Below are 24,821 nucleotides of genomic sequence, written 5' to 3'. Positions count from 1 at the left end.
ATAATGCTTTGAAATAAACGCTATTAAGAAAGCTTAGGGAATGATTATATTTTATTTCAATAGAAAAAAAAAGACAATTGAACTCTGCTCTTGTCTTCTGTTTCAACATCATGTCTCTGTCCCTCCTCCTCTTGTAATAAATATTCTCTTGCCAGCCCTGTTACTGACAATAATGTAGGTGAACTCTGCACCATGGACAGCTGTCATTATTAATGACCATGCGAGAGAGAAATGCTAACTCTCTCTTTTAGGAACCAAGAGGGCAAAAAACGCTACAGAAATTTCCTTTCATGTTTTCTGATGCTAGAATATTTGCATTTATCCTTTCTAAACTCACCAATAAGCCTCAGTGGCAGAATATGAAAAAACCCCTCACATTTTTAAACTTCAATTGAAAAATACTGTTGATACAGAAGACACTTGTTGCTATATGAAAGTTTTTATGAAAACAATACTATACTCAATGTTTTAGGTATACAATATGTATAATCCTTTTAAAGCTCAGACTATAAAGAAATGTTATGGTAGGAACATTTCTTTTACTCACAGGCTTAAATAACTTTTAATATGACTAGCCCACAGAATGCTCTTACGAAAATAAAAGCATTCCATTCACTAAGTTTATAAAAGTATATATTTATTTTAAATTATGCCTCTTAGGTATTTGTACTTGAATTTTGAAAGTATTAAAATACTGGTTTTATTATCAAAATATAAACTAAATGCTATAGAAACAAAGAGCTTCTTTAAGAACAAAGAGCCCTTATTCACTTCTCAGAAAAATGAGAGGATGATTGTGCTAATACTGTGCTGGAAAACAGCCACCGAAGTCTGTATGAGCCACTTTTTAATTGAAGGACAGATAACATTCTCTAATAAAATAAAAATATACCAGTTCATGCAGACATTTTATTTCAAACTAATTCTTAGGCAACAACCTTCTGTCTGTTCTCAATTTTAAACTACCTACTCTTAATATCTTTTACTTCTTAGCATTGATGCTGATGAAGTGTTGTCATGGGTTATTCTGACTTACTGGAAATGGACTTTTCCAGAACTTAAGGTTTAAGACTTCAATAGATTGGGAGGGTTCAGTTTAAGCCACTAACATGCTTTTCTAAGTCTCTCTTGTCTTCTCACTGCTCCTTGCACTGTTCTATTGACATGTGAAATTCTAGAGATGTCAGCTTTTGTCGATGTTACAGTCTACACAGCTATTAGTAGCTTTTTTAGAAAGTATAAAGAAATATTAGAAAAAAATTTGTCTTTCAACAGATTTTTAGAAGACATATCCAAATTTTAAACATTCTCTACCCAAATTCCAAACTGAAATATAGTTTGCCAAATGCAGTGCCAAGTATAAATGTAATTGTATATGTCAATGAATACTGTAGTAACAACTCCAGATTTTACGTCTGTTTAAATGATAAATCATGCCAAATAATAAGGAAACAAACCAAGCTAAGAAATATGAAAATAGGATGGTCAGAAGTGGGCCCTACACATCTCCCTGAAAAATGTCAGCCTCCTCCAGATACTACACAACAGCAAGGACCAAGACAGCCTTCGATCTGAGATATATTCTACTACCAAACTTAAAGGAAAACAATCCCCTCGATTCTTATGTGCATACTTCAGTGAATGAATCAACAATAATTAGTCATATTCCAATTATATATTCTACCAGCCACCAAAGAGTACACTCAACTTTGAAATAAGTTTGTCTACATTCACTTCAGGAAAAAATTAAATCCAGTCAAACGGTTTTTTTTTTTTAATTACATGACGCCAAAATAACCCATTTGAAATTGTCATTTTCCATTTTCGTGTTGGTTCAAATGTAAATATATTGAAGAAAGGCAGCAGGCTTTGTGCTGGGAGAGGGTCTCTTCTATCAAATGATCCTAGCACTTCTCTTATTATCATAGAAGTGGAATTAAGGGTGGGAGTTTTGGGAGAACGAGAATAGGAGAGGTTTTTCTTTACACATCTTCCTTCCTCAGAGTCTCCCGTTACAAATTTTCAGGGTGAATCAAACCGTCCCACCAAAGCTCATAGAGAATAAAACCTGTTTGACTCCTGGGGTGTGGGGAGCATGATTTCCCACTCCCCAACTCTGTGCCTGATCTCCTCTCTCCCCACCTATGCCTGTCAGATGACACAATCAGGCCAAATGGGTTTGTTTCTCTCTCTGCTACCGTTTTTGCTTAAGAGACTACCCTCATCAGAGGCCTAGGCCTTAGTCCCACTTAAATTTTTAGTCACTAAAACTGAAAAAGAAGTATCAATAAACATTTCAGGAACATAAAATCATTCCATTCAACCAACTGCTCTGAATCAAATTAGTTCAGAACACTTTATCCTTAAAACTGCAAAAACATTGTGATACTAAATATTCAATATTATCAGTCAGGCAAATTGGCCCAGATCAAATGAGCAAATTTTTTCAATGAGATTGCTAAATTTCTTGGCTTATAGCTTTGTAATAAATAATGTGCTTCTACTCAATCCGTACATTAAGTCTTTTACGTGGCCTTAAGGCACTCTCTGATAGCTATGCCCATTACAATGTAGCCATAGAAACTGACACATTTATTTCTTGGATTAGTGTGCCATTGAAAATATTAATATGATGCAGTAAATGGGGATTTAATCTAATCTACTGATGGTAGGATGAAGTTAGTAAAAGGTTGAGTGCCCTTATGGAGAAAGAAAAAATTATATCTGCAGAGAAAAGCTTGTTATTGGTTACAAAGATCAACTAAACAGCCTATGACATATTATGCACTTTCTACATTTAAACAGACTCTGTCAAACTCAGCATGGAGGCTTTCTGCAGGCCGAAAAATGCTTTTACACATATATATTAAAGATTTCAATATCCAAGCTGAAACCCCTTTTATCTATAAGCGTAAACAAAAGAGCACACCTCTCACAACATACTTTGTGAAACACGGCACCCAGGGTGAAACTGGCATGCCCAAAACCATTTGAGTAAAATTTGTTTTATTTTGAATTGAAGGTATTTGCTTAGCCTTTCACCTCTGCTAAGGGTTTTTAAAAAAAACAAAAAAACACCAGAATAACTTCACCAAAGAAAGCCAATTTTATTTAACATGTTCTGAGAAAATGCAGCGAATCAATTTCACCGTTAATGTCATTAATTTCTAACTGGAAATCAGATATGAATAAATACTCCTTTTGTTGTGGGATAGATCACACTTGACTCTGATGTCTCCTAATAATTCATAGGATTCCAGGTCTGTCCCCCCTTTACTCTGCAGCAAACTACATAAATTTCAAAGATATATTCTGACAGATGAGGCACTGGTGAAAAGCAAAGTACAGCACTTTGTCCTTGAAAAGTTAACATGCAATGCCATAAAGTATTCAAATAATAATTTACTCAATCTTTCAGGGTAATTAAAATGCTCGAGATGTTGGAGAAAATCACCTTGAGCTTATAAAACTGGAAAGCCCCCCCTCTCCTCTCTGCATGCAAGCTGCCCCTACAGACCTACCACATGCTTTCCCAGTTATGGGGTTTGATTTCAGAAGATAATAAATAGCCAGGATCTAATTTTGCCATGTCACAACCGATTATGTTTCACAAGAAAAGGTGGAGTGCTCACCTACCAGATGAAGGTGAAACATAAAACCACTTTTATTTATGTCATGTGTCCAAATTCAACTCACCCCGGCACTGGGTACTGTGAGTGCGCGGACTTCCATTGTCATGTGAATTTATGCACCTCAAGCAAGTGTCACATATAAACATAAATTTAATCAAAGGGTTGGAAACCTTTATTACAAAAAAAAAAAAAAAAAACACGTTTTTGACATCTAATATAAATTATTTTAATGTGTCTTGTTACTACTTTTCAGAAGGTCACAGAGAAAGAATAAGACATTAAACAGATACAGCCTATGGCTATATCTTAATTCAGGTGATGATTAGCAGTATAATTTAGACCCAGACTCATTTTTAAAGGTTTTTTTTTTTGTGTTTAACTTTCAGAAGTTCATTCCCCCCCCACTACCTTAATCAATTGTACTGGAAAGTTGCTCAGTTGTAACAACGTAAAGGAAAATTTATCATAGGAATTTATATTTCCAATGGGAATATAATCAGGCCTGAGTCTTTGACCCTTCAAGTAAAATGAAAGCCTCCAGACATTTTCTGGATGAGCTAGGTCAAAAATACGTTTGTAGGTCATGAGTATAACTGCTCCAGCATTACATTTTGGGTGCAGAATCAAAGGCAAAGTTTGGACATCAGAGCTCCTGCTGCTCTTCATGTCAAGAGGATAAAACAGAAGGCTGATAACAATAGATTAACAAGCCCCGGGTATTACTCAGCCGTTCCCCTCAGTTGGATAGGCTTTGGACAGAATTTTAATGACTAAAAAAAATTGCATATGATGAATAAGGATGTCGTTTTCAATTAACATGAACAAAGGATCATTCCCATATTTGGCAAATGAGGTAGCCGTGGTGTAAGAAAAGCTGAGGCATTCACAGACAATGCATCATCCTCGCAAATCAAAACAAGCTGATGACATTCAGGTACCTTCGCACTGACTCGACTGCACTTTCTAGCAGGTACTTACCGGCCACCGCCACCGGTTGTAGAAGGCACTAAGAGCCTCCTATTGACTAAAAACAATACTGATTTTAATATTATTACCAGTTAGTGAGAGGGCACACTTAAACCTAAATGGACTGCAGAACGTGTCAGCACCCAAGTTTATTTAAGATAAAATGCCTAAAGGCCCAAAAAAGGACGTACGATTGGTATTCCACGACAAACTGGAAATCAAAACCTTAATAAAGTTTAACCTCTGGGAACTTACTTTCCTCAAGGCCTTCGAAGACCGCCTCAGGCTGACAAAAAAGGTAACGCGCTCACTCAGGACGCAGCACTGGCGCTCACAACGTAGCTTGTGTACGTGCTCAGGGCTACTATGCGTGCTCAGGACGTAGCACGTATGCCTGATCAGGACGTGACGTAACGTGCGTGCTCAGGACGTAGCGTGCGTGTGTGCTCAGGACGTAGCACGTATGCCTGATCAGGACGTAACGTGCGTGCGCACGACGTAGCGTGCGTGCGTGCTCAGGACGTAGCGTGCGTGCGTGCTCAGGACGTAATGTGCGTGCTCAGGACGGAACGTGCATGCTCGGGACGCAGGATGAGTGCTCCGGACATAGTATGTGTACGTGTTCAGAACGTAATGTGCGTGCCCAGGACGCAGCACGTGTGCGTGCCCAGGACGTGCGTGAGGTTAGGGTTGTATGGTACAGCTCTTATCTTTTGGTCACTTCTGGTTGTGTGTTTTCTCACTCTAGGGGCCTGTCTTGAGTTCAGCTGGTCGTGGGACCATCCTAGTTACCTCTTTCAGCTAATAACCTGGGGGAACAATCAGTTAGAATTCCTGCAAGTCCCTCAAGTATCTCCTATCTTACCAATAGTGCTGTTGGAAGTGACTTCTCAGATTCAGTGACTGCCAGGGGATTCCTTTCACTCTTTGGTGGCATGTAAGAGCCTCAGGGAAGCAAGACCAGGCTTACTTAATTGAAAGCATGAACCATAAGCGCTGTGGGCTAGTAGTGCCATCCACTCTGGGAATGTAAGGCTTTTTAACTTAACCATCGGTCTCCAGTGATGGCACATCAGACTGACCTACACACCAGACTCAATTTACTGGCCACTGATGTGGTCAGGTGCCTTCAGTGCAGTATGGCCGAATGTGAAATCATTTTCCCCCAAGCGTGTTCTACTGGGTTACACAAAGTTAAACAAATGATAATCCAGCAGGACTTCTCAGAGCCTTTTATAAGCTAACGTGTAGTGAGTCTCTTGAGAAGGTATGCAATGATATTTTAATTTTTTTGACCTAGGAAAACTTTGCTGTCATGGAGCACCTATTAACTTCACAAGACACTCATATTCCCAGCAAATAGTCTGGAAAATCCTGCTGTAGGTAACTGAAGTGAAGTTATTAGCAGTATACTAACTGCTCTGTAATTCTTTAAGTTTTGTCTAGTTCTAGGAGCTCGTTGGTAGTACCCATTTGTTTTGTTTCCAGTGCATAATATGACCAGCCATCATCTAATGTCAAGATATGCACTTTGTGTATCCTTTGTGTATTTCTAATGAAATTTAGAAGGAAAAGGCAAACCAGAGAATGCCAATAGTGCCTGATATTAACAGAAGCACCTCCAAAGAAAGGAGGGGTCCAGGATGCTGGGGAGGGTTAGCTATAACTTTCCCAAGGTTATGAGCTCCTTGGAGAAGAAATTCAGGTATTCCCAGTACCTGCTTTCAGATGAGTCCACAACATTACCCACAATTCCTTGTTCTTATCTTGGTTGGCTCCTTCTCCCTCATTTCACAGCACCTGTTCCAAACCTTCACTCATCTTTTCAAAGCTGCTAACCAACCCCATCTCATCACTCTGAGCATATGACCCTGCTCTGTTCACTAAGCAACCAGGGACATTGGTGGGCACGTCCTCAAGTTAGAGCCCATGAGATATAAATCAACCACCTTCTGAATTTTTCCTTACTTGCTTCCTCCAGTTGCAAAGCATTGGTGCCCTTCCTTCCATTGAAGGCAGCGCCATTTCAGCTCCACTCCAGCCCCAGTGGGTCCTGAGACTGCCTCCACAAGATTGGGCTTCATCAAGTTTCACCACTCACTCCTTATTCAACAGCACTATCTTCTCCATATAAATATACTCAAGTCTCTCTGATCCAAAAATAACCACTCCAGCTCTCTGTCTCCCCCAAACACTGCTCAATCTCTTTCCTTCCTCCTCAGGTAAATGTATTGAAGAGCCACCCATACTCTTGGCCTCGACAGCCTCAATTCCTCTCATTCCTAAGTCCATCATTATCTGACTTCTAGACTCATCACTCCATTAAAACTACTTTCATCAAGTTGCTGATGATGTCCGTATTGGCAAATTCTGTGGCCATTTCTCAGTCTTTATCTTATTGTAATATTCACTATTGACAACACACTCCCTAGAACTCTTTATTCTCTTGGCTTCAGTGACACCACTCTATCCTGATTCTTTTTTTTTTTTTATCTCTTTCTCTGGTCATCACTTAAAACCTGGGCTCCCCCATGATTCCATTCTTGGTCTATTTTTCATCATTCCTAATAAGCTCTTCTTGGATAATACTGACAGGTCTGGGTTTTAGTCTTAGCTCGGTTTTGTGCCTAGCTCCTTTAGCCTGTTTCCTCATCTGTAAATTAAAGTTAATGATAGCATCTCTTTTATAGGGTTGTAATAAAAATTACATAATTCATGTAGAGTATTCAGCACAGGGCTACATACATGCCTGGTACACGGTATCAGTAAATGTTGTTGTCATGTTGGAAATTATTTTCTTTCTCTGTCACTGGCATCCAGCCAGCCATCCACATCTGATTTTCCCTCTTGTATACATCACAAATCCTTCCATTGATCTCTGCCATGTTAGATCAGTGTTACCACTTCATCTACCTCTAGGTCAATGGTTTTCAAAATTTCTTCCAAAAAGTTCTAAGATTCCTCTTTTTCTATCTCCTATGTTTATTAAATTTCAGTGTATACGTTTTTCAAAAGGTTTTGCTGCCATAAAAAGTTGGAAATCTATCAGTCTGATGGATTCCTGGTTGCTATTCCTGCCTTCCATCCTGTCTTTACAAATCCATTCACTGCACCAAAGCCAGAGTAATCTCTCTACAATCTACATCTGATAAAGTTACTTCCTCAATAAAACCTTTAAATGGCTTCTTATAAACAAGTAGATGTCAACCTCTTTAACATGACTCATGAGGCCAGAGTCTAACCCCAGCTCCGATCCTTCTTGTTCTGGCAAAACCAATCTGCAAGCAACTCCCCAAAGTCTCAGGACGACTCACACCCACCTTGGTTTATGTTGGTCTCTTGAGCTGGGAAACACTTCCCACCTTTCACCTGGCTAATTCTTACTGGATTCTTCATTTCCCATCATCTTCTCCATGAAGTCTTCTTTGAAGTCCAGGCTAGACTAGGGCTTCCCTTTGTCCTCCCTTTAGCATCTTCCACAGTACATTGTCATTACCTGTTTATTTATGTGTCTCTCTGCCCTACTAGACTGTGAGCTTTTCGGGACAGTGACTGTATGCTGTTTACCTTGAACCTCCTATGTCTAGGTCAGAATAAGTGCACCAGAAATGTTTGTTGTTCTGACATAAACTGCGTGTTCTTGAGAAGCAACAAGGTATAGCAGAAAGAACATTGGCAAGGACTGGCAAACAGGTGGTGAGCTGCTTTTGGTATCCGTACCCAAACCAGTGAGCACTGCATCTAGAAGGGGAAAGGGAGGCTAGCTCTGAGCTGAGCGAGAAAATTCAGAAGACCGATTAGCACTTTCTCCACGGGCATGGGATGGGGTCACGGTAGACGTTCTGTAATTCAGACCTTTCTGTCCTTCCTATGTAGGCTCTGAGGTGACAGCCTCCTTCCGATTCTGGTTTCATCGCTTACGGACCGCCAGTTATTTATTATGCCCGAGTTTCATCTCTCTATAGCCGTGCCCACTCTCCATCGTAGTTGCTAAGAAATAATGTAGGTGCAAGCATTTACAGAAGTGGAAAGTCCTTGAACAAACTGTGTCTTATTCTTAATTCCCAATAGAATCAAGCAAAGGTGGTGAATGTTCAGTTAGCATTCAATGAATGATTACTATGTACTTCGTTATATCTCGACATAACCTAAGTGCTGTCATATTTCAATTACGTCTAATTGAAATATTTCAGTTGCTAAAAATGCTTTTGAGCCAACTCTTGGGAAAGTTGTTACTCCAAAAATGTTTCCTTTAAGCCTGGTGAAGTAATTAAATATTTACAGCTATCTCTACACAAACGGGGGAATACCTGCCTAGAAAATGTACACAAAGTCTTTTCTTTCTGCTGTAAGGTACAAACTTTTCTGCTCAGTTGCACTGGCAACAGGGACCTGTCTGCTTGAAAATACATTCTTGCTTCTGTACATATATGCTTAATTAAATAGTAGTTACGTGGTAACATGTCTTAGCTACAAATCCTATTTTTCCCCAAATAATTCAATCCTTTTAAAATAACTCAGGAGGATTCAATTATAGACTTGATCAACTTTTATTGGTCTGTTGCTAAGTGCCAATAACAAAATTCCCTGCAGAGAATGTCACATCATTTGCATTTACTTATAGGCTTATTACACTAAACAAGACAAATAATCACTTATAACATCAAAGTATCAAAAGAGTGATGGTAAATTATTATTTACTGGAAAATTATGATAAACTAAAACACAGTACAACAGAGCATGATTCCAATTTGGTTTAAAATTACATGCTTTACAGATTCTGTGATACTCAGTATATGTTAAATGCATCTCTAATAATATAAACATTTATGCTTAAATAAAAATAGTAAAAACAATGGAAAGATACACACTAAACTATTGGCAGAGGTTATTTCTGGAGGTAGCACTGGAGGGGAAAGTGGGAGTGTTTTGACCTTTTATTTTGTTTATGTCTGCCTAATTTATAATATAAACTCAAGAATAAGTATTATAATTATTACATAATTATTGGGCTTGAAAGATTTATAATAATAATCTAATTTTTAATTATTATTATGAGTGATAATAATTACTGTGTTTGAAAGACTTCGTAATTAAAATTTTTAAAAAGACAAACCAATAATTGGCATGAGTTGCAGTATAGGATTTGTGAAGCAGTGCAGAGTTTGGAAATAAATACACAGACTGTACTTTTAACAGGTTTGACATTTCCGAAGAATGAGCAGTATTCCTCAAAGTTATCTATGTCTCCAAGGAGGTATACATTTTCGCGGACAACTTTATAAGGGAAACATATATTTTAGTCACCTTTCATCCTGGTTTCTAAAGAAAGGACACTCAAAGAGCCTTTTTGTCTTACTGATGTCATTATATTTGGTAGCAGCACAAAAAAGCCCACTGCTACATTGTATCCCAAAATAATGGTCCAAGTGAAGACTAGATAATGATTTCTTTTCCTAATATCTGAATACCATTATTCAACATTTACTAACATTTGCATTTCTTTTACAGCACCGTCACTAACTTACATCCTCATTATGCAAATATCTTATACAGCCTATAATGTTCTAAGTGCCCAAGAGCAGGAATTATATCTAATCATAATTGTATTTTCCATGGTTTTGTTAATTTCTGTTAAGTAATTGAGGTCACTCATTTTAGGACATACTTTAAATTTCCAATTTGATACATAAAAAAAATTTGCTTTAAAAGTCATATTTTTTAGCTTTCCATAGAAATTTCAGAGGTATATTCTGCCCATATTCCAGGACATTAGAAAAATTATGCTTAAGATTGCTAACATTCACTTCAAGGGGAGCTTTCTTGCATTGTCAATGTTGACTTTTCGTGCATTTAGTTTTCTCAAGAATACCCTGAAAGAAAAGTCATAGTAAAAATAACAGAAGAGAAGCAGATTTTTGCGCATTGTTTAAAAACAAGACTTCAATAAGGTGAAATAAACTAGCATTTCCTTGGCTATTCTCCCTGAGCCATGATTTGAATATTTAGGCAGACATGCTGGTTGCCTGCTTTCTTCAAGGACTCAACAGAGCCCATGTACTGTAGAATAGATATCTGGAGATGGTTGTATGCCAGCTCACTCATTAGCATGTTCCTATTCAGTCACGTACTAGCCACGTGATTTTAAATAATTCACTTAAACGCTCTGAACCTCAGTTTCCTTTACTGTATAGCAGATATCCAACTCTACCACACTCCTTCTGCCCCCAGGTGTTGTTATACATTTCAAATATGTGTACAAATGCCCTGTAAACAATAAGGGAGAATACCAATTAAAGGATAATTGCTCATTATCAAATTACAAGTATAAATGGAATGGTAATGTCTCTTTCACACTCTTATTATCACCTGGTAAAATGGACAAACGTGGTTTTAAAAATGACTTTAATTAGTTTAATTTTCTAACACCCATTAGCACTCCTAATATTAGTAGCATGAAGAGCTTTTGTCCGATCCCTAACATGCGGGTCATTACTAACCCATCTTAACTTCCTTGTACTTTGTCTATTCACTTTTTACTAACTTCAAACCAAAGCTGAAAGTCATAACACACAGAGAGTGCATACCTCCAACGTAAAAGTGAGTGCCTCTCACCTTTTATGGAATGTGTAATAGTCAAACTGTGACAATGAAACTCAGATTGTCCTAAAATATCTTAGAAGTAGTTCTCCAAACTCTGTCTCTCTCACATACACACACACACACACACACACACACACACACACACACACACACACACACACATTATAAGTCTATATTTTAGTTAAGAGATTAAAACTCCACTCAGAAATCCAAAGATAATTTGGCTTCCGCTTCACAGACAATGGTAGTAATATAATTTCGGGTAATTATAGAGAAAATTAAAAAGATGGTGAGAGGCACAGAGGATCGTAGGAGAAGGGGCGTTCTGTTGACTCTTGTGGATTTGTGGACACCTGGAACCCCTGCAGGGCAAACACTGTTAAGAGCCAGGTGAAGTGCATAACTCGTGTCTTTGCATCGTTTCTTTCAGGGAAAGGCCTCCTGTTCTGTCCATCGTGCGCCCAACTAGTGTGTCCTGTGTACAAGTCTACAGGCATCTTGGGTCAGAACTTCTTTGTCTGACTTTTCTTGGGGCCTAAAGTGTCAGTTTATTCATGAGATAAATTCATCTCAGCAAGTGTATCAGGGAATGAAGCTAGCGGGCCACCGCAGGTGAGATGCACATTTTACTGTGGCCAACTGTTGCCCATGCGTCAGCTTCTGTTCTGGGACTCGGCCTTGCCTGAGGGTGCCCAGAGCCATATGTGGGGGGAGCACCTGAGGTTCGGGAGGCCTGCTGGCACCTTCAGGGCAGGTGTCTAACTTGAAGTGATGCCATGTCTGGGATGGTTCTGACCATTGGACTAAGATGATAAGTGCACGCTCGTGACTGCACTGGTGTGATCTTACAACAGTGCCGCCAGCTTCAGCGCCAGTCTGAGGGACTCCAAGGAAGACTAAGTTAATGAGTTTCAGAAGTGATGTTTACAAACAGCATGAGGCCCTCTGGCCATGTTGATGCAGCCAGAGTGAGTTTTGTAGCAGCAGCAATTAATGATCACTGAACACTTCTGTTCCAGGCAGGCTGGGTGGAGTTTTACACAATTTCTATAATTTAATCCTCACCATAAACCCTATAAAGGAAATAGTATTATTGTGTCCATTTTTCAGATGAGAAAACTGAGGCACAGAGAAGAATGACTGAAAATCGAGCCCTAATAATATTTCTCTTTTATGTTATTCTCTCCAAATTTTTAATTTTTTTTTTTTTTTTTTTGCGGTACGCGGGCCTCTCACTGTCGTGGCTTCTCCCGTTGCGGAGCACAGGCTCCGGACGCACAGGCTCCGGACGCACAGGCTCAGCGGCCATGGCTCACGGGCCCAGCCGCTTCGCGGCATGTGGGATCTTCCCGGACCGGGGCACGAACCCGTGTGCCCTGCATCGGCAGGCGGACTCTCAACCACTGCGCCACCAGAGACGCCCAAATTTTTAATTTTTAAAGTATAAACTCTTTTTTTTTTTCCTAAACCAAAACCTTCTTGAAGTCAGGAACTTTGCTTTCTTAAATCCTGCTGGTATTTTATTTGCTAAAGAGAGCAGACTGATAGAAGGCAGGCCCGTTTGGAAAGCCTGCAAACTCTCTTAAAATAGGGCCTTTCAAGGTGCCTGAAACAGCAATGCTAGGATTTGTCCCAGCAACGTTAAGAATCCTAATAACGATGATGATAAGCCTGCGTGAGCCGCAGGCAAGAAACTTTCAAGTCATCAAGACACCTGATTGTGGATGCCTGGCTCACTCCTTCAGGCTGAGCTAAACCCCTGGGCTCTTCCCAGCTCCCTGGGACTCCTTGACTTCTGATTCTCAAACACCTTTCCTAACTCACCCTATTAATACAATGAAACAACAGAGAAAACGTTTATCATTTGCCACTTTAACAAACTCAAGTTGCCATTAAGCCCAAATGGTTCAGTTTTTAAAAGTGACCTCAATGTTTAAAAATGACATTTTTCTCTTAAGATGTCAAGATGGAACTGGTTAAAACCATGTTCAAGATATGCTCTAAGATTTGCTCCTTGGAAACCCACTTTGCTGTGTTGTTTAGTCATTAAACTGATCAGGTTATAATGAATACTAGTGGTATTTCATGAATGGCAACACCATTGAACTTGTAAATTTGGTGTCTGTGATAGAGAGGCCTCTGGTTCCTTTTAGTCGCAGGACCTCTTGATATTATGGAATTTACCATTTTACAAATCAGCAGATACCCCTGACTCTTTGGTCAGGAAAGAATATTGGAGGTAATGGAGCCTCTTGTTTTGGAGAAAAGATGAGAAATTACTAACTCATCCCACGTCATGTGGTGAGTTCTATAATTAGCATCTACATCTTGGGATTCCTTCTGCATCTTCTTTCTACCACACAAAGCTACAAATAGACCATTTAATCAACTGATTTCATTACCATTACTAATCATCAGAATTATGTAAGAGGTTACCTGGAAGACAGACACCAAATGGCTTAGTACCAAATAAATGAACAATTATGTTGTTTCAAAAAGTTTATTGATAAATGTAATCACAATAAAATCGAGGCATGTAATCAATTATCTGAATATTCCTGAACATTGGACATTATAGACTTCATTATATGTAGACATTATAGACTTCATTATATGAACACACATACCCATAGGATATTAGCATTTGACTCAAATCTAATTTCTCAAAGAGGGAAGCAATCACTCTGTGTTGGCATGTGACAGCAGGAAACGCATAAGCTGATTATATTTTAACTATTTCCTAGTATATATATTTTAAATGTCATAACTTTATAAAAGATAGCCTTCCATGTAGTTGTTCTAATGTAAGTACAGTTTGGGAGTGAAATAGACTGGTAAGGAAAAAAATCCACGGAAGAGGGTAACAGACTGTACCATATGGCTCTCAAAGTCAACCAAATCTCTTTTTGGAAGACTCTCAAAGACCCTAAGAACTGGCTTTCTTTTAAAGGCGAACATTTCTCTTTGTAATGTAAAAGAAAGTTGCTTGATTTTGTCATTAAATCTAAATGTATTCCATATTTGAATATATGGCATTCCAGTCTCCGTTTATAGACATGGAGTAGAGTTGCGTCTTTTTTTCCCCCTAAAATGCAATTATGGAGAAAAGAGCTTTTGAGTGAATTATTTGAAGTAGAAAATCTTAAACAACCTCTCTCAGGGAAAAGGAGCTCTGACATCGGGTGACATGATGCTGAGGTTGCCACAGACACAAACACACACTATTAATACTGTGTTGTTTTCATTTCTTTTTCTCTTTGACAAAGACCACAAATAAATATCCGACATCCTAAAACACACATGCCTAATTCTGCAAGCTGTTATAATGAAGTCCTTTGAATTATTATAAATGCTTGAACCTTAAAACTTCATCACCAAGGAGAGAGAGGTGCTTTCTGTTTGCGGTGCTGAATTTAAACACAACTGCTAAGAATGGCTGATTGTCCTGAGGAAGCACGGCTGACAGCCATCAGCAGGTCTGTGCAAATGGCGTATGGAAAAGGTAATAAGAGCTTCAGGAGTATATTTCAACCATATAATAAAGTAATTGTGAAAGTGTAATTGCAGTCTGCTTCCATACCATATTAGGGTAAGAAATGAGATGGCAAGAAAATATGAGATTCACAGAATTATTTTGTAAGCAATTTTGCAATGACTATCTCCCAGAATATGCAGTATTTGTCAGAAAAAACATCTAAAACTACACAGTAGTGTTTACCTGTTGAAATCCGTTACGATGAACCTGAACAAAATGAACATTGATTATTTCACCGTTAAAAAAAATACCTCCGAACTTAAGAACAACACCAAATATAAAAGTATTATTGGATAATATTAAGCAACTGATTTCAGCCCATTAAAGCACTAAAAAAAAAAAAAAAAAAAAGAATTGCATATAAACCCCATTCTTTATTTCTGAATTATATCTAGTTAACATTTCCAAAGATTTAAATATTTGCGAGATTAGAATTTCAATTTTAAAAAATTAATTCCTTGGGCTACTTCATAAACAATCACTATTGGTTTAAGTTACCAAGTTACCATATTTATATCACATCTAAGATGGTTACCTCTGTAAGTGCACTTCTTTTTTTCTTTTTTTATTTCTACCACTTAGCACAGTTCCTGGTGCATAGTAACCACTCAGAAAATATTTAATGAATAAATTAACCAATATTTGCAAATGCCATGTTGTGGGAAGCTGGGTCTGTAGCAACCCTGTGGCATGGGCTCCAAAACTCATGGAGAAACAGGCAATGGAGTCAAATATAAGGAATCTGCTTCCCCTTTTCATTAATTTTTTGTTCCACTTTTGCAGGACCTTGCAAATAAATGTGTGTAAACTGCAGACACGTATATTCAGTATTCATTCCCCTGGCCTGCCATTTCAGATAAAACTTCAAAAGATGTTTTAAGTATGGGAAAAGCTCCTTGATTTGGGTAAAGGAAAAATCTAAAATGCTCAACTGCCTAAATGAAGTATCTAGAAGAAAACACATATTTTTGTCATTAAAGGGGATAGCCATTATTTACACAAGCCCGACTGGTTTACAAAGAACTCATTTCAAAAACAGGTTAAGACTTAAATGAAGTAAAAGAAAACAAACGAACCAAGCCTGATTTAATGTCGTGCTATGGACATCAAGTAGATTGGCATTTGTTAGGAAACCTCGCATACACACCTAAAATCTATCCATGTTGTACTGCATAACCAGAACTACTGTTTTTCCAAGACTGTTCAGTCCACCGAACGGTGTCCTAATGGTGATGCAGAAGGCAGGAAAGGAAGGCTGCCCAGAAACAGAAGCCCCTTTTAGGCAAGTGAGAATGTAGGTAGAAGAATATCTAAGAAAGTAAGTGTAAAGGAATCTTGAAAATAATGTCAATCATCTTACAAATTATGTCTGTCTGTGGTGGAAGGAAGGGAGGAAAGGAAGGAGGATGGGAGAGAAGGAACCCAAACCTCAGCCATCTGTTATGTTATAGGTCTTGCTCTATCCTATACCTGCTCCCACCCACCCCCCAAACCATCACCGTAGCCATTCGATTTCTTCATGATCCTTTCCTTTTCTTGGATTTTCCAAATTCTTTTCAGGTTAGGTTACATACTAGTGTCTAACAACATAATACCACTCTTGACAACCTTTCCCATCACTAAGCATCCTCAGGTTTTGCAGTGACTCTGGGATTTTCCTCTTCCATCATTTGACTTCCTCCCTCTGCGCCATTCTCTCCCTTTAAGCATAATGTCACTATGCCCACGGTACCAGCAATTATTGAGCCCTACCTACACAGTCTTCCAATTTAAACCAAGATCAAGTACTTTGTCAAACTTTCTTATCAAAAACAGAATTAGTGAAAGTCAGGGAAAGAATAAGGGTGAACAAAATGTTCTGATCTCTGTGGGAGAGACGACCTAACAATATCAACTCCTGCAAGGCCTCCAGTCTATTTCTCAATAAGGATAAAAGACTGTTATGTTATTTCGTGTTTCTCAAACTCATACCCCTAAGAGCAAAGAGTGATGTGCCAAGGCAATAGAACTTTAGAATAACATAGACCATGCTTCTGTAGCACAGCATGGACTCAGTTGTAAGTCATTTAAAGTATTATATTTACATGAAAACAGAGGGATGCGTTATGGAAAATATTATAAAATCTACGTATTTCTTAAAGATGAAGCATCATCTTTTGCAGACCTCTGTAGATTTCACAGGCACTTCTGGGGTCTTCCTCCAGCCCCTCGGGGTATAAATCCATCAGGGCACTTCAGTAGAAAAAAGTGAGGACTTTGCTCTGTGGCTACTTGAAGACTGTGAGGTACCTTTAAAATTGCCGTTGACATTTCTGAATATGTTTGGATACTTTACTATATTTTCCCAATTTACTAATAATTGTGTGCGTATTTGTCACTGAACAAGAAATTTCAGCAAAGCAACTACTAATAACTTTGGAAGTTAACTCAGCAGGTGCACTTCTAAGACTACACACAAAGCAAAACATTCATATTAATTGCTAATGATTGGGCTGATAATTTTTTTTTTTTTTTTTGCGGTACGCAGGCCTCTCACTGCTGTGTCCTCTCCCGTTGCGGAGCACAGGCTCCGGACGCGCAGGCTCAGCGGCCATGGCTCACGGGCCCAGCCGCTCCGCGGCATGTGGGATCTTCCCGGACCGGGGCACGAACCCGTGTCCCCTGCATCGGCAGGCGGACTCTCAACCACTGCGCCACCAGGGAAGCCCTGGGCTGATCAATTTAAAAGAGTTTGCAGGTAGACTACAGTACTCTTGTGTCCCTTAAGAAGTTAGATTTTGATGTATCTCAACCTTTTGGCGGACGTATAAAACCTCTAAAAGCTTATTCATCTATAATTGGAAAGGTCTTCAAAAAAATAGGTGAATACCTGATGGTTCATTTTACCACAGAACTCCCCCAGGCAGTTTTCTCTGGTACATTCCTATAAGGGCTAAGCGTTAGCCCACTTACAATAAGCAACGTGAATTCCACCCCAGCTACCCCTAAACCCATCTCTAGAATGGCACTGGTTACCTTCCTAACTTGCTAACTTAGTGCCCTATTTCTCACTACAGACACTTCAGCCTCAACCCAGGCACCACATCAGACAGCCCGTGATGTCACACCTCCATCTATTTCCTCATTTCACCGTCTTTCATGAGAGAAAAATTGATGAATAATTAGTCTTCACATGTCTCTCAGACAATCAGCATTCTGTCACTCATTGTATTTCCATTTTTGCTCTGTGAACAAGCAAGAGCCAAATTTAATGTTTAATTATAGGGAAAAATACCTGAGCTAAGAAACATGTGGGCGTCTTTCTTCCTGGCTATCATATTCTGCATTAATATTAATAGCCTTATTGTAGGTGTTGGGTTTTTTAATTGCCTCCAGTCATTTTGAAAAGAGGTAGGAAGTCTAAAAAAATAGTTAAAAAAAAATAGGAGTAACTTTCCCCCTCCTCGCTGCGTGATTTTTAAGGGCAACGAAAATGCCACTTCCTGCAGGAAGCAACCCGGATTTCCAGCACTACAATCCATTAGTACTTCCTCCTTCTGTACTGCCAGCACTTTGACTACAGACTCCATCCGTATCACATCAGTTGTACCAGAGCTGGGTTATGGTTATTTGTATTCCTCTCTTGGCTACTAGCCACACAAAGGCAGGGCCAGGGCTCACTCATCTCTGTGCCTCTCCCTGTCCAACCCCCCCCCCCCCAACACTCAGCATAAGGCCCTGCACACAGTTGGTGTCCCGTAAATGCTTTTCAATTTCTAAAACTGAATTAAGTGTGCCTTATTAACAAAGCCCACAGCTTCTTTACAAGTGCATTCCAAATTTTAAAAAAAGTCTCCTTCTCGGGCAAGAATATTCTCATTTCATCCCTGTGCAAATATTTATGGGGACTGCATTGGAGCCACCTGAAAATAAGAAGTTATAATGGAAACAGAGACACATCCTTAAGTGAGGCAACCGAAATAGGAACTACTTGAATACTTTCACTTAAATGTTCTCTGCTTGATAAAGTTCATTACCAGAATATCATCTTTAAAAGTGAAATGCATTCAGCTGAGCACTTTTTTTCATTTTGTAAATAGATTTTTCCTTGCCTGAGCTCTCCGTATAAAGTACAAAATAGTCTTCCATAACATTAGAAAAATGTCACCCCGTACATAAAGCTAAATTTTTAAAAATAAAATAGATTTTTCTTCTTTAGTCTTTTAAAGGTACAGCAGCACCTTCCCAGAACAATCACCCTGTACTAAACACTATACTAAGGGCTGAATCATCAACCTGCAGTGTGATACCTTCTAAAATGTGTTGGGATAACATATTAGAGCCCAGAACAAAGTTAAGTCCCCACGGGATATCCTAAGGCTATAAAGTCACCACCTTTTCTACATTACCCTACTTATTACTAAGGTTATATTTAACCCTAGTAATATTTTACTAGGCATTAATCTTTTTCTCACCCATTCAAAATGACATAGAAAAGTAAGCTAGGTGTTAAATTTGCAACCCAAGTGCCAAATTTGCACATCACATCAAATGAAAACTTATATATAGCATATTCATTGCTGAGTTTTTTTATTTTACTTTGATTTCTTGATCAATCTGGGGTGACTGTAGCCAAAGTCACCTTATAAAGTTTTACTCCAAAGATCTCACATGTGTTGGATATAGACATTGAACTAAGATAAATGGTTAAACACCACCATTGCATCTTGGCAAAGAGGTGATAGCAGAAATGAAACTTTGACCTTTAAATTTTCGGCCTAGGAGTTATTTTTCTAAGAAATGAACATTCATATATTCATTACTGTCATTTTACCATCAGCACTGTATTCTTGCTGTTCTTAACCAAAATTCAGATACAATTTTATGGTCCTTCCCCCTCTCAGAAATATAGCCTTTCTTCTCCACTCCCCACTCCCCCCAAATTTTTTTTCTAAAGATTGCAAGTTATAGAGAGGCAACTGACCTCAGTAAATTTTTCCGCTGGCTTACATTTTTTCCCCTTTCTTTTCAAAGTACTCTTTAGGGAAAAAGAAAAAGATAAACACACTTCATATAACAAGTACCATAAGAAAAATATGTTCTGGCAGACTTTTCCCAACTTGTAACAGAAAAGAATTTACATCATCCAAGTGTAAGTGCAAAGAGTAAAAGAAAGAAATCTCCAAACGGATTTCTGTTCCACGTTCAAACTCCAAGGCTAAGGGAACACAAGTGTTTCACTTCAGAAATGAATAACGAATGACTTCAATACACATACACCTTTCTCTTTTTGGAAAAATTGCACATAAAAGAGAATTCTTTTGGCATGGCTGACCTGCAGAGATGTGGAGCTAAGCAGAGTCATGAATTCACTCGCTCTGATATGCACACATGATACGCAATTAAAATCTCCATTCACATTCCTGCCGGGTTGTCAATCATGAGGAAAGCCTTTTTGACAACATTCAGCGAAGCGTACCAACTAACCGCTCAACAGGAACTTAAACAGTAACAGCTTTTGTTACTAGCAAGAACGATTTTTTTTTTTTTTAACCAAGATTGGGTTCAGTTTCTAAGAAATCATTATGCTCTGAATTTTAGGGCCTTTCATTAAAAATGAAAATGTGTCAAGAGGATTTTGTATGGCAAGTGATGTGATGTAATATCTAGAAAATAGGAAATACATAAAAAATTCTAGCCTTTTCAACTGGGGGGAATCTTTTTAACTTTTCCCGTTTAGAACAATGAACAATGATCTTATAAAGCAGTGTTCTGGGAAGAAACGTGACGTTTCTAATTCATTCTGAAGCTTTTTACTAGAATTTTCAAACTTTTCAAAGAGATCGGGGCTCTAATCTCACTTGAAAAGTGACTGACCAGTTTATAAGCCAATAGGAAAGTGGCTTTTTTTTTTAAATCGTAAGAAGAATATTTAGCATGTCAGAAATACTGCATGCATCAAACCTTTCAATTTATGGCGCTCCACAGAAAATATTATGCACATAAATTCTCTCCAGATGAACCCAGAAGAACCTCATAACTTACTTTCTGTTGAACATCTAATCAAAGACTGTGCGCCCTTCATAATAGCACATTAGTGTGCTTTAAAGTCATAAATCCATAAAAACAGGGCCCAGTAAAATTGAATACAGGATGCTCGTTAATCGGCTACTGTGTCTGCTTTGAGCAGCTAACCTTGGATTATAAATTTGAAACAAGTTAATACTATCAGATATTGAAATATTTGTCTTCTTACTTATCATGCTCTGTAACGGAGAGAGCAGATGCACTGTGACCATTAGCAGTCATGACAAATTGCCTTGCTAATGAACGTTACACACTGAGAGTGCCGTAACTGATTAAACTACAATTTCCCACTACCAGAGAGAGAGAGACAGAGAGAGACAGAGAGAGACAGAGAGAGAGACAGAGAGAGAGAGACAGACAGAGAGAGAGAGAGAGAGAGACAGAGAGAGAGAGAGAGACAGAGAGAGAGAGACAGAGACAGAGAGAGACAGAGAGAGAGAGAGAGAGAGAGAGGGAGAGAGAGAGACAGACAGACAGACAGACAGAGACAGAGAGAGAGAGAGAGAGACAGAGAGACAGAGACAGAGAGAGAGAGAGACAGAGAGAGAGAGACAGAGAGAGACAGAGAGAGAGAGAGACAGAGAGAGAGAGAGAGACAGAGAGACAGAGAGAGAGACAGACAGACAGACAGACAGACAGAGAGAGAGGGAGAGAGAGAGAGACAGAGAGAGAGAGACAGAGAGAGAGAGAGAGAGAGAGAGTTGGGGACTCCAGCAGTGGGCAACTCTGATATTCTGCCAACAGGCCTTCAGGGCACAGTGTGATATTTTGAAAAACACTCTGAATTCCACATGAACAGATTCTAGAAGCCTATGTGTATACAACAGGTTTTTAAAGAACATTAGAAAAAACAGCTTAGGTTGGAGCTGATGAGCCATAAAAAATAGATGTGTTTTAACTATTTGGTATCCTTGCAAGTAGGTGTTAAAGGATATTCTCTAGGGTGGCTTTCTCTCTCTCTCTTTCTCTCTCTCCTTCCCTTTCCCAGCCCCCCAAACATCACGTGTGCTTTGCATTTCACATAAAATCTTTCTTTTGTCAGTTCCTTTGTTGGTGCAAAATTGGCAGCAGTTCAGATTCAAAGTACTCCTATTCATTTACTGACCAATGTCATTCTAGTTCACATCAGCCAGCGAGCTAAGCTCTAAAAACATAAAAGACTTGCTTCACCACTGACGAATAATGTGTACATTTTTACAGAGCTTAAACCTTAATGCTGTCCCTGAAACTAACAATACAGTATATCTTATCATCCCTTTTTCACGAGCAGGCAGCTGCTGAAACGCTTGCCACTTCAAAATATCAACTGCTTGCCAGTTCTCCTACACACACCCTGTCAAACTCATGTACATTGTGCAATGAAAATGGTGCAGGACTGAAAGCTAGAAATTGTGTCCAATCCTGCTGTAAGGGTATGATGTGCAAAGAACAATGTATGACAACCGTAGAGACTACAAACAATGGCACCGGAGCCAGGAACTTCAGAGATCACAACTGCGCCTGTACATATTTCATTGTAGGCATTATGTATTTAAAGCATGACAAATGTACCCTCGTACATTATGTTCTGCACAAACAGAAGCTCCTCCCACCAGATCGCCTTTTGCGTTTCTCTTGGTGATGGAAACACAGTTGAGTTTCATTTCTTTTTCTTCTCTTGAAACGTTTAAGGTTCTCAAGCCCTAAAGGAAAAAGACACACTCTCACAAGCACACACACACAAGGTTATCAAAATGAATAACAGAAAACAGAAGACAATAATACAAGATGAGAAAACGAGATCTTGTTCACTTAACATTTGGGGCTGCTCTCTGAGGACACAAAAGCAAGGATTATCTTAAACACTAACCAAGGGTGTCAAGAGAACTACACTATCACTATGCCTATAAATTGCTGTCTGCCCAATTTTAATGCAGATAAGTGCTGGCTTATTGATTTGCATGATTTTCTAGCAAAATGGAATTCCCACGTGAATATGTTGTGTGCAGAAAATATGGTTTAAGAAGCTTTTACTATTATTGCTTCCCTATGCCAAAAGAACAATTAAGCAAATAATATTTCACTACTGTTTCAGGTCTACAAACTAACGTGGATTCCTGTCTGTTTAGACTTTAAATATCCCTTCCTGTTTCCCGATTCGCTCTGTTTACTTTAAATGATTCTGCTTATTGAAAAGTTGATTTTCTTCCAAATGTCTCTTTAAATAACACGTAAAATCTGAAAACGTTCTCCCTCTGGAACACACCTACTTAATTACAAAGTGGTTCGTGGCTATACCAACCTCACACTAATTCAGTCAATGACTGTGGAAATGGAAACATGTTTATGGGAGAAGATTAGTATGAATATCTACATTCATCTCCTCCACAACCTCGCTTAGGTTACAAAACCTTTCTCACACAAGTAGCTTGGAGTGGAATTAACTGACTCGAAGCTAAGGAAGATGAACAGATATGCTTTTAAGGTGTTAATAAATATTTTGGAAAGAGAATAGGTAGTTTAGGTGCTTAGGGGTGCTGACCTTTGCTGTGTTGATTAGTGGGACAATGATGCATTATTAACACACAGCAGCTGTACCTGAACTGCTGCCATGAATATAATAGCCTTTTATAGCCATCAGGGGAGTGAGGTAGGAGGCCTTTATTAACCACTAGACATGATTAGCACATTATGTGAACTTTAGTAGGCAAATTATCTCTTATTGAAATAGAATGTTGGTTGTAACTAATTATAAACATGATTTTTAAAACTTCCCAGTGAACAACTCAATGTTTTACTACCGTTCAGCTCATTATTGGCTGGTAATCGACAAAAATGGGTTCTATTAGGGGATGCACTTACAGGAGCTGAATCTCCAAAGGCAGACCTTGTCACCGAAGGCTGACTTTCAAATTGTTTGGCATTACAGGTTCAGGGATATTAGCATATGTGCAAACTTTCTCTCTTTAATTAAGTCAAACTGTTCATGAACTAGAAAAGCTGCTTTGGGAATTTTCTTCCTCTTTATGTCTTTAATCAGTTCTTAAAAGATTAGTTTTGCAGTAAATTTTGGAGAGTTACCTTGAAAAATAACAGCATAATTTATTTCAAAAAGCTTAATTTTGGGAGAGTAAAGATTATCCCATTAGCCTTAGTAAGTGAACACGGCGCGGAGAGTCCATTATGAACAGTCTTTTATGCCCTGGCAGAAAGTCATTAACATAAAATAAATCATTAGCTTTGATATTAAGCTTCTAGTATCTGCAGGTTTCCATGATTAATGTTCATGACTGTATCTGCCAAATGATAAAATATACTTTTCGTTGAAAGGTTTTCCTGCCTCTTTATTATTAACATTCCTCTTTATACAATTGTTGCTGGCATTTTAGGCAGAGGCATACTGGCATAGAAGGAAAGAACTGGTTTATGCAATGGCTGGGAGATGCCAATGCATGTAACACTTTACCCATCACTTTTCAAATTACCCATTTAACTGCGTTAAAGGACTTAAGGAATTCAGGTGGTGCGCAGATATGCTTTCAATGTAATTGGACTATCTTTAGACCCAGTTGGTCCATTCTTTAATTAATCTTGCACATTATATTTCCCATCTCTGACCCATATATCAGAGGAAGGTGGTGAGGGGCAAGCTTGCTTGCCTGAAGTCAGGAACTACAAGAGGGCATTTCCCTCTGGAGCAGGTAGTCTCAACTTTATTTCATCTTCTTACACAGCATCATAGGCAACAGCTTCCATCCTAGCATCTCTCATTAGGTGCACTGACTCGCAATGCAGAAAGGGAAAAAGACGCCCCCTGGGGGCTTATCAGTATCTGAGAGAGGGAGATTACAGGCTACCTGTGTAGCTACACACACCCCATTTTCCCCAATTCACCTTGGACCCTCTAGAAAGGTTATTCTTTTCACTCCTTTCCTGAAAGAATCACTAGTCTACGACTTTGGAAGACACATTCATTTCAGTAAGGTAGCAGAAATAGAAGAAATGGACTGAGAAGATGGTATTTTTCTAAGGTCTACCAC

At 38.7% G+C, this 24,821-nt stretch overlaps 1 protein-coding gene across 4 annotated transcripts in view; it reads right to left on the bottom strand.

The window, feature by feature from the left end:
* Positions 1-24,821, bottom strand: part of TOX (thymocyte selection associated high mobility group box) — a 298,437-nt gene that overhangs the window by 264,772 nt on the left and 8,844 nt on the right. For 2 of the 4 annotated variants that reach the window (XM_079902023.1, XM_079902024.1), the window contains exon 1: positions 4,854-6,439. The exons of the other annotated variants lie outside the window; for them this stretch is intronic. The gene's annotated coding sequence lies outside the window, so the exon portion shown is untranslated. Of the gene's footprint in view, positions 1-4,853; positions 6,440-24,821 lie in introns of those variants that run through there. 4 annotated transcript variants of the gene reach the window in all.

The sequence above is a fragment of the Stenella coeruleoalba genome (assembly GCF_951394435.1).
Source record: "Stenella coeruleoalba genome assembly, chromosome: 17".
Taxonomy (NCBI): Eukaryota; Metazoa; Chordata; class Mammalia; order Artiodactyla; family Delphinidae; genus Stenella; species Stenella coeruleoalba.
This window is presented reverse-complemented; position numbering and strand designations above follow the sequence as displayed.